The 9,713-nt window shown below is 32.2% G+C and overlaps 1 long non-coding RNA gene across 1 annotated transcript; it reads right to left on the bottom strand.

The window, feature by feature from the left end:
• Window positions 1-1,355: 1,355 nt before the first annotated feature.
• On the bottom strand, window positions 1,356-3,870 carry LOC113701355 (uncharacterized). Its single transcript, XR_003450896.2, has 2 exons — window positions 3,283-3,870; window positions 1,356-1,800 (listed from the first exon to the last, which is right to left on the bottom strand). It is a non-coding gene; the product is annotated as an uncharacterized lncRNA (long non-coding RNA).
• Window positions 3,871-9,713: the final 5,843 nt, after the last annotated feature.

Here is a 9,713-nt window from a genome sequence, read left to right as displayed (position 1 = left end):
ACAAATGTACTAGTTGATTTCAAAATTGAGACCATTTCCTGCATTCTTAGAATTTAGTTGATTTTAGCATTGTTACATCTATATTCAAAAATTTCACAAATTGTTATAATATATAAAAAAAATTGGACAGTGCCAATTGGTAGAGGTCAATTACTATTCAGCATGTTTGCTGTAACCATATAAATTACAGAGTAAACTATGTGAATGTTGGGCAATATTGCTATTATTCACTTTCCTGTCCACTGTTTATTTTTCGGATTGTTGATTAAATTAGCGAATCATGTCATGGATAGTATAATGCTATTTCAATAAGTTGTTAGATACAGTGCATGACATGTACAACTAAACAATAACTATGTGATATTCTATCCAGTGTTGATATGGGTCACAGACATGGTAATTGCATCACTGTTATGAGAAATTACAAATAGTTACCTATGTATTATAACTTATTGGTAAGCCATTACACCTTTGAGGAATGATTGTAATCAATGGCATACAACCTTTGCCAGTAATGATTTTCATAAGATATGTAAGAATCAGAAAGTGCCACATGACTATGAGTCAATAATAATTGAGACGTACAAGTAATAGTTGTATATAACATCTATGTCACTCAAACATACAAGCAATTGAAATTGAGTTACTACCTGTTACAAAATTAGAACACCCTCTAAAGAGATTTGGGGCAGGGATAGTTGTCAAATCAATTGTCCGTGAACGGCATAACTCTCTCTGCACAAATTGTAAGTCCTCCTTAACTACTTGTACATCTTTATAACAGAGATGTGATATTTTGTTACTATTCATATGAGTCTCATATATAATATTTGTGTCTCTGTTGTTAAATTTTACAAATAGTTTATATAAAGCTATACCTTGTTCAAAAAATATTATATCATTCAGAATAGTTGTTACTAACAACTGTTGGTGCCCAAGATCCCCATCAAAGATGGCTGTCAGTCCTCATCTTCCAATAGAATTTAAGAAATGTTGAGTCTAACCATATTTATAGTAGTAGAAAATATGCATAAGATATAACCATGAGTTAGCATGATGAACTAGAAATCGACTCATCGATAACAATCTGATGAGAATGGAGTTCGACCACTATGTATATGTTGGCCAAAGTTGTTGTTTGAGGCATCGGTAAATCAACCGTATAGAATTTAGAGAGAATTATAAAATTGTTACAAATTATTAAATATTATTCATATTCATGTTGATTGAATTTGCAAATTGTAGAAAGTGGACAAGGAATGAATGTAACATTGTCTGAACTGATTGTAAGATAATGTCAACTATTTGTATAAGTACATAATAGATACGTGATTATTATGCATGAAACCCACAGAAACAGCTGCTAAATTTATCACACTTATATTGTGAATTTGTACAAGCAATTAATAAGGAGTTACAACTTGTTTAGGTAATGTTACAATGATCAGAAACAATTTATTTCATTTTAAATTAGGAATCCTAAATTGCTTGACTCCAGATGCTCCCTCATCTATGCCTTCATCATCGTTTTCATCGGAAACATCTTCTTCGGCATCTTTGTCGTCATCCCTTTCTTTTTCACATTCATATTCAGAATTTTTGTCGTTTGATTTTAGATTTGCAACCTTTGTTTCCTGTAGTGATTTTTTCCCTTTGTTCGTTGATTTGGGCTTGCTGGATGATGCTTTGGCCTTGGTATGCAAAGTATCTTCAATCTTTAGAATCCTCTATGACATTTGGTAGCCAAATTAAACAACTCCTAAGCTAGCATTTCTCCAATCTCGATCTCCTTCATGTCATCTGTAACAATTTTGGACCAAAAAAAAAATTTGTTTAATTGCTTAAGATTTTTACCCAGCATTCATAATACACTATAAAATCATGATAAGTACATTTAACCTAATACATACATATTAGAACCTACATTTATCCAATCAATTTTAATCCCATAGATTGGTACTATAGAAATACGTACTACTTTACAAACATGGGATAACAAATTATCAATTTAATAGTGTGTGCACTTTTCTCTTTCTTTTATTTATTTCCCTTCCACTGTAAATCCCGCCGACCTTGCTTTAACATGATTATGTTAATTGATTATTAAGTTACAATTGAATGAAAGTGTTTGTCTAGTGTCACTATTTATTCACAATAATAATAATTATCCAACATGATGTACAGATCTTGCAACCATTTTCTACAACTAAGTAAGGCACAATAAACACTATGCACACTTAGTCTAACACATATAAATTAAAATCTATACTTGTACCAATTGACTTTTAAACAATCCACTTCAACTACTAGACTGCTATTGTATGAACAGGTACCAACTTTCAAACACAAGATAACAACCACTATTAATGTTCAATATGTCCAGTTTCCTCCCTGCCTTCCTTTTATTTTTTTTCCTTCAATGTGACCTTTCTTTAACATTATTATGTTAATTGATTACTAATTTACAATTACATGAATATATTTTTCACTATCACTATGTATTCACAAAAAGTAACAGGTGTCCAACATAATGTACGGACACACTACTAATAAAACATCTCGTAACTGTTTTATTACACTAAGTGGGTCACATTCAACAATATGTACATTCGACCTAACACATACAAATTGACATTTATATTCATACCAATCAAGTTTGAAATAATTTATTTCACCTACTACACTGCTATAGTATGATTGACTATTAATTTTCAAACATGAGGTATTACCCATTGATGTCTAATAGTGTATGCACTTTCCTCCCTCTTTTAGCTTTTATGCATAGTTGGTAGGCCATCTTGTAATCTATCATAATTTTTTCACTTTTTTTACCTTTACTCTTAATGTATACCTCGTACTACTTCAACGTAATCGGTCATAAACACCCAATAATACTATGCACATCATAAGGCGTTCCTGCTTATCCACCCATACAGAGCAAAAAAAAAATTTGACTTCAAAATTTCCTTGTTATTTTATCAACCTAAAATCTCCCGTACCTATTTAGTTCATATAATGATTACACTATTGCTATTAATGCAAGAGTTACGACCCCTGTTTATCCCCTCCTAACAACTCCTTCTACTAATTGGTTTGGAAGTTCTCTTTTTCTTTTTTGCAAACACTTGGTGTGCAAAATTTATCTCTACTTTACTCTCCCATATGGGCCATGAACAGATCTGATTTCTAACATACATAGGGTTTCCACAATCATGATATAAAATCATGGGATGCCATTCACCAAACAATGAAAATTATGTCATTGGCTTGCAATATTGTTACCTGTAGGGTTTACGTAGATGCGATTGGGTGTCATTGCTTCGGACTCCATCATCTTTAGCTTCATTGTTTGGTCCTAACTTTCCTCAAGTCTTTATAGATATTAGGCCTCCAAGACTTTCTCCTTCAATAGGTAGTTCTTCCTTTTCCTAAGTATATTTTGACTTCTCTTCTTCCTTCCCTTGTCTACCACTTTCCTACTCACTGATTGTATTTTGCTTCAGTTCTAAAGTTGTGGATGAATATTGACAACTTTTTGGAGGGAGACTAAAAAGAGTTTTTTGTTTGAAGAATTGAAATGAATAGTCATAACGAGTCAATTTGGGTGGGATTTTGTGGAATAGAGTTTCAATGGTTGGTAACGGAGGCGTTAGGCTCACACATGTTTTTTAGTAATTTTTTCCCTACTCACTAATCAAAACGACTCTGTTTTGAACCTTGTCAACGTGGATTGATGTTGGCCACTTATTCAGTTTTGTGAGGGGACCGTTCAGGGACGGTCTTTCTGATGACCGTCCCTGCCCCAAATCCGATGAGAAGAGAGAACTTGCTATGCTGCTACGAGACATTTAGTAAAAAAGGTTGAGTAGAAGGCCACGGTGGAGAGTGGTGGGTTCAGGATAGTAGGCCTGACAACCGTCCACGGATACGGTTGTTGATTAATAGTTGTTGGTAAAGACAAACTTTTAATTGTAGCTCACGAAAGTAGGGAAGTACTTAAAGGATGATTGTATAATCTCAAGATCCTAATGAGTCTTTATTAGGTTCAAATCACGAAAATAGACTAATTTTTGTTTTTGATATAGATAATACATTGATTAAAGCGGGTACATGACATTAAGAGGTTATGGTTTTGCACAGGAGTAAATTGATTAACCAAAATAAATTTTAGACTAGGATAATTAAGAACATCTAAACCCTAATAATAGTTTCTTTTGACAAATTTTGCATTATTTGATTTTAATCGTTATTGCTAGTATTATTTGTTTTCATAAATTTTGTGATAATTTGTAATTTGATTAATAAACAAGTTTGATAAATATTGATACTTGATTAATCTTCACTGTAAGATTTGACACCTGAATACTCCTTGTATTAGCATATAGCCTGTGCACTTACAGGCTATAGCAAGGAGAAGAAAGATTAATGAATTTTACATTACCCTTGAAGTATTTACAAAAATATAAAAGTACCCCCTTATGTATGCATCTTCACTAGTCTTGGCCCACTCTCTCCAAAATCCCAACCCGTGGTTCCACCAGTGTATTTCTCTATTGTCCCAAATAGATTTTAAGAGCTAATTGAAATCTATTTTAGGTTTTAATACCAACCTTTCCCCCCCCCCCCCCCCCGCCGCGGGGCCTCACTCCAAAAAAAAAAAAGGAAAAGAAAGAAAAGAAATGGCCCAAGAAAGGAAAAGGAAAAAAATTGATGGCCGTGGGCTCATTAATGCTTGATTATAAGGGGTATAAAATTGTAGTTTCGAGACCTTCCATACAATTGAAAAATGTCACTTGTCGATGGTCCTTCTATGTAGTTTCTTCTAAAGTACTAATGATGCTTATTGCCAACGATCTTTCCTCGTTCTAAAGTACAAGATGATTTTCTTCTAATACTGAGAGTAACATTTTAACAGACCATGAATGGAGGATCTAAAACAAATAAAAAAAAATGAATGAATGAATGAATGGAGGACACCCACTCCGTCAGCAAAAAAAAAAAAAAAGAATGGAGGATCTAAATCAAATATCACGACACATGTATAAACACAAACATATACACAAGTAAATAAATAAATAATATACATGTATATATACATATTTTGTGTTTGTATGTGTGTATGTATGTATCTATATGGGATGTATATATTTATGTATATATACACACATATTTTGTGTGTGTGTATTGTGTGTGTGATCTATCTTGACATATATGATTTATCTCGATTTACTAGTGAGTCTAATGTGTGCTATTTTATGTCTTTGCTTTCATCTTTACAATTAAAAGGGTCCTTAGTGGTAAAGCATTTAAGGTGTTAATTGATAGACAATTGTTGTTGACTAATAGTTGTTGGTAGAGACATAAACTTTTAATTGTATCTCATGAGGGAAGTACTTAAAGGATGATTTGTATAATTTCAAGATCCTAGTGAGTCTTTAATTAGGTTCAAATCACGAAAGTAGACTAATTTTTGTTTTCGATATAGATAATACATTGGCTAAAGAGGGTATATGACATTAAGAGGTTCGTCATGGTTTTGCAAAAGAGTAAATTGATTAACCAAAATAAGTTTTTGACTAGGATAATTACGAACATCTAAAACCTAATAATAGTTTCTTTTGACAATTTTTGCATTATTTGATTTTAATCGTTATTGCTAGTATTATTTGTTTTCTTAAATTTTATGACAGTTCGTAATTTGATTAATAAAGGAGTTCGATAAATATTGGTACTTGATTAATCTTCTCGTAAGATTTGACACCTGGTACACCTTGTATTAGCATACAGCCTGTGCACTTACAGGCTACAGCACGGAAAAGCAAGATTAATGAATTTTACATCACCCTTCAAGTATTTTTACAAAAATATAAAAGTAACTCCTCATGTATGCATCTTCACTAGTCTTGCCCCACTTTCTCCCAAATCCCAACCTGTGGTTCCACCAATATATTTCTCTAACGTCCCAAATAGATTTTAAGAGCTAATTGTAATCTATTTTAGGTTTTAATTGTCTTTTTTTCAGAAGAAGATGGCCACAGAACCCCCCCCCCCCCCCCCCCCTAACACCAAAAGGAAAAAAGAAAGAAAAGAAAAGGAATGGCCCAAGAAAGGAAAAGGAAAAAAAATTGATGGCCATGCTCTCATTAATGCTTGATTATAAGGGGTATAAAATTGAAGTTTCGTGACCTTTCATACAATTGAAAAATGTCACTCATCGATGGTCCTTCTATGTAGTTTTCTTCTAAAGTACTAAGGATGCATATTGCCAAGGATCTTTCCTCATTATTATTGGTACAAGATGATTTTCTTCTGATACTGAAAGTAACATTTTAACAGATCATGAATGGAGGATCTAAATCAAATATCACGACACATGTATAAACACAAACATATACATAAGTAAATGAATAAATAATTATATTTATGTATATGTATACATACATATTTTGTGTTTGTATGTATATATGTATTATGTATATTTATGTATATATAATGTGTGTGTGTGAGTGTATATATATATATTGTGTGTGTGATCTATCTTGACATATATGATTTATCTCGATTGATTGGTGAATCTAATGTGGGCTTTTTTATGTCTTTGTTTTCATCTTTACAATTAAAAGGGTCCTTAATGGTAAAGCATATAAGTTGTTAATTGATAGACAATTGTTATTGATTAATAGTTGTTGTCACAGACATAAACTTTTAATTGTATCTCACGAAAGTAGGGAAGTACTTAAAGGATGATTTGTATAATCTCAAGATCCTAATGAGTCTTTAATTAGCTTCAAATCACGAAAGTAGACTAAATTTTGTTTTTGATATAGATAATACATTGGCTAAAGAGGGTTTATGACATTAAGAGGTTCGTCATGGTTTTGCACAAGAGTAAATTGATTAACCAAAATAAGTTTTTGACCAGGATAATTACAAAAATCTAAACCCTAATAATAGTTTCTTTTGACAATTTTTTGCATTATTTGATTCTAATTGTTATTGCTAGTATCATTTGTTTTATTAAATTTTGTGACAGTTCGTAATTTGATTAATAAAGGGGTTTGATAAACATTGGTGCATAATTAATCTTCTCTGTAAGATTTGACACCTGGATACTCGTATTGGCATACAGCCTGGGCACTCACAGGCTACGACACGGAAAAGCAAGATAAATGAATTTTATATCACCCTTCAAGTATTTTTTCAAAAATATAAAAGTCCTTAAGTATGCATCTTCACTAGTCTTGCCCCACTCTCTCCCAAATCGCAACCTATGGTTCCACCAATGTATTTCTCCATTGTCCTAAATAGATTTTAAGAGCTAATTGAAATCGATTTTAGGTTTTAATTTTCCTTTTTGGAAGCCATAGACACCCCCCCCCCTCCCAAAAACACCAAAAAAAAAAAAAAGAAAAGGCAGAAAATATATGGCCCAAGAAAAGAAAAGGAGAAAAATTGATGGCCGTGGGCTCATTAATACTTGATCATAAGGGGGTATAAACGAAACCTTCCACACAATTGAAAAATGTCACATGTAGATGGTCCTTCTCTGTATTTTTCTTATAGATTACTAATGATACATTGGATGCTGCACCATGACTAAGGATCTTTCTTTATTATTATTGGTTGGAGTTGATTTTCTTCTGACGCTGAAAGTAACATTTTAACGGATCATGAATGGAGATCTGCCAACGGCCATTTGGGATTGGCAGGAATTGAAGGTTAATGGTTCAAATCTTACTTCTTATTAAAAAAAACTTATCACTACATGTGACTTGTCACTTTTAGTAGTTTCCTCTGATGTTATTTTCCATCGGTTAGGCTCTCCTTCCCCCTTATAATAGGATAGTGTAGATTATAAAAATATTATCGTTACCATAAAAAAAAAAAAGAATGAAAGATCTAAATCAAATGTCATGACAGCTTCAATTACTGCATCCAGCTACTCATTGCGCTAATTGGTACTTTCCATTTAACACGTCTTGAATGGTGGAAATGAAGTGACATCATAACTAATTCGTTAGGCTATTGATGTTAATGTTATGGGATTTTGACTTGCTCAATAATGGTACAGGCCACCTGTACATGGGTGTCCGTGGTCCAAAATTTAAAAAATGATATAGAATTCAAAAGTATGATTCGTCAATTTGTCAAATATTAATCAGCTAACTATGATAATGGAATATAAAATTTTTTTTTTTTTGTAAACTATACAAAAAAAATTAAATACGCTGTTTAGTGCAACCGTTCTTGTCAACTCTAATTTCTTAACACTTCCACAATGAATAAAAGAAGCCTCCTAATATGATGGCTGAATTAATTTTTCAACTAGGAGGTTTGTTTTGCAATTAAATACAGACGTACCGAAAACTCATAACTATCATGGACAAGGTTTCTCCACAATTGCCAGTGCTACTGCAGAGAATTGTTCGCGGTTCAAATCAAGTCGAGCTAATGTGGTCCAGATCTAAGCTTTCAATTTCGAAAATAAAGAAAATTAAGGATTCGAAATGAAGGCCAGATCAAGTTGAGGCTAGATCTGCACTACGAATTGCACTGTGCAACGAGCAAGTAATTTTACACTTAGTAATTGCAATAAATTTGATACACAGTTGCATGTAAGTAACTTGATAACAATTATTTGTAAAGAATACAAGCTATAGATATAGATATCACTTTAATGATGAGTACAAGTAAAAAAAACTCAATGCTTGAAGGAGTTTTATCCATTGATGCATCAGTTCATAAAAAAGTTCTTATTTTGATCAATTTCTGTGCATTTCTTGCAGTCTCTCATCTTCGTAATTATTTGCCGATCGACGAAACCTTTTGTTTTGGCCTAGTACTCAGGGTTAAGACACCAAGAATTAGAGATACTGCAGAGTAGTATTGATTGTACCGAAAATTAAAGAGATTGGTATCGAAAGCCAAGGGATGAGTACCCAAAATGTAAAATTAGTCTTTCATAAGGGCATAATTGATATTTCATAATAGTGAGAGCTCATGTGGCAAATGGTGAGAAAATTTCTGTATTTTCAAATTCGGCACTGTTGTAGAGCCCTTGTTTAACCCCAAAAAAAAAAAAAAAAAAAAAAAAATTCTGTTAGTGCCCCATTTGAAAATTCTCCCTGCTCCGGTACTGTAATGAGCTAAATAGTGCTTTATATGTGATATTGGACAAAAAAAAAAAAAAAAAAAAAAAAACCATGGTGTCTAAATCTCATTTTTGTTGGCTTATATTTCACTCAAGATTCTTTGAAGCATGTAGAAAGTGGAAATTATGGATTCAGTGTAAAATTCTCTCAACTAATGCTCTTTCAGTTCCATTGTAGTTTGTTTTTGCTAACAACTAGATTTTCCAATACTTAATCTTTGGCACATACAAAAGTACTGTAGATAGAAGTTGACTTTAGTTGTATTCTTTCTTGAAGGCTTCGTTAGGATAGAAACAAACTTAGGGCTTGTTTGGGGTTGTGGTGTTTTTAGTAAATATGCATTTTTAAGTGTTAAAAGTACTTGTGAGGCGTTTGGTAGACATTATTCCATAAAATTAGAAATGGAAGTTTTTGTGCTAAAAGCACTTTTAACAAAAACTAAAATTTGATACTTTTAAAATAGCTTTTATGTTTTAAAAAATAACACATTAAATTTAATTATTTCATCCTTTATTATGAACTAAATAAAGAGATAAATACATTTAAGAATATTCAAATTAC

The sequence above is a fragment of the Coffea arabica genome, chromosome 7e (genome assembly GCF_036785885.1).
Source record: "Coffea arabica cultivar ET-39 chromosome 7e, Coffea Arabica ET-39 HiFi, whole genome shotgun sequence".
NCBI lineage: Eukaryota > Viridiplantae > Streptophyta > Magnoliopsida > Gentianales > Rubiaceae > Coffea > Coffea arabica.
The sequence above is the reverse complement of the archived record's forward strand: the minus strand, read 5'-3'. Positions and strand labels throughout refer to the sequence as shown.